We start from the raw sequence: 1,762 nt of genomic DNA on the forward strand, positions 1-1,762 counted from the left end.
ATCCCCTGTCTGCTGCCACAGCCCCCCTGAGAGGTCCCCAACCGCCAACCGCTCCCCCAGCCCCACCCATGAGTGCCCTGCCCACCCCAGCTCCCAGCACTTTAAAAAAAAGCCCACATTTTAAATACACTTTATACACTTACAGGAACTCCTTGGCAGCTCTGTGCTTGCTGCCACCAGGTTCCTGCCATTGCCGCTGGAGCTGTGCCCCTGCCTCCAGCCGCCAGGGGCACTGCATTCATGAAGAATGTAGAGAATGTATCCCCCACGAATGGCGAGGGTCGCCTGTCTGCTGTTCTCCACCTTCTGTAGTTGTTGAGAGCAGTGCAAGGTGGACTGACTTCTTTTTGCTGACTACGCTGCACCTGTTGTGCGCATGCTAGCTGGTATAACAGAGTTTTGGAAAGGACTGAAGTTTTGCATTCTTGAGGGAGGAAAACCTCTATTGTTGATGTCTGGCAGCCGAGGTCCGTGTTAAACATCAAACACAACAACGATATTTTCATGTCTATTGGAAAAGCGCCACCAGGTAATGTGACAAGTCTGACCTTTTGCAACTTCATTTTTCATACACTGGCATTTTGTGGTTGTACTAATTATACTAAGGCACTGCTATGTGCCTTTATTATTATCTTCATTACGAATTTAAGTACTTTATTATTTGCATTGCAGTAAATATTTTTTAGATATTAAACAAATGTAATCAAGATAATTGTAGTGGGGCAAATCAGGAGAAGTGGTGAGCACGTGTGTCCTATTGATTTATGGCTGATGCAGTGCTTAGCATCTCTCAGAATTTTGTACATTATCAACTAAGCTCCATTGCCCATTGTTTTCACAATGAAAATAAATAGCGCTTCCTAGTGACTTGGTGAGTACAGTAAATATTGACTTACACTGTCACACTGTTTACTCTGCAAGAACTCCTAAAGCACACATTTAATTTTCTCCCACCTGCTGGAAGCAGCAATATATGGCCTAACAAAAAACATCTCCTAACCAAAGGATTCCCTGCATTCAGTATTAAGCAGCAGTGTTTCATGTATTTGATCTGATTTAAATCTCCCTATATAATTTCAAATATTCAACATGTTGCCATAAAGAAATGGTCTCCCTTGTTTCAGAGAGCAGGACTTGAAGCAAAGGCTCTAAATTGCAGCAGAGTAGTTTTAGATTAGATCTTGGGGGGAGGGCTTTTTTACTGCTAGAACAGTAAGGCAGTGACATGAAATGCCCAGGGAAGTTGTGGCATCTCTTTCACTGGGCCTTTCCAGGACAAGGCTGGATAAACATTTGCCAGGGATGATTTCAGAATAGCATTCCTGCCTGCATGCAGGGAGTTGGACCAGATGACCTTATGATTCTAAAAGCAGAAGTGTTTTTATAAACCTTATGATCTAATCGTCTCTTCGTGCTTGCAGAAGGAGCTGAGCTCTTTTGCTTATAATATACATGTTTATTATAACATGTATATGTTACTGTTAGATAAATATGGGCACTTAGAGAGAAAAGAACTGGGTTTTTAAAAATTTTTCAGTGAAGCATTCCATTGAAATGTGCCACTGTTTCCTAATTGCTAGCATCTCTTCGGGAATATGTTTTGCTGATTCTGGAGGTACTTGTTAGTAGTCCATTTATAACTGTATCTTCCTTACAGTTCAGTGTTCCATAGTTAATTGTTCCATAGTTCTCCATGTTTCTGGGAACTGAATGGCTCCCAACAACAGACCCTGAAGAGTGACACAGAGATATATGTTTTAAT

General features: G+C 41.9%; 1 protein-coding gene across 1 annotated transcript in view; it reads left to right on the forward strand.

Annotated features, from left to right (window-relative positions):
* The window catches only part of DEPTOR (DEP domain containing MTOR interacting protein), a 185,739-nt gene that overhangs the window by 84,676 nt on the left and 99,301 nt on the right, over positions 1–1,762 (forward strand). The gene's annotated exons all lie outside the window — the stretch shown is intronic.

Source organism: Gavialis gangeticus, unplaced genomic scaffold (genome assembly GCF_001723915.1).
Source record: "Gavialis gangeticus isolate Ggan-Ray unplaced genomic scaffold, GavGan_comp1, whole genome shotgun sequence".
Lineage (NCBI taxonomy): Eukaryota > Metazoa > Chordata > Crocodylia > Gavialidae > Gavialis > Gavialis gangeticus.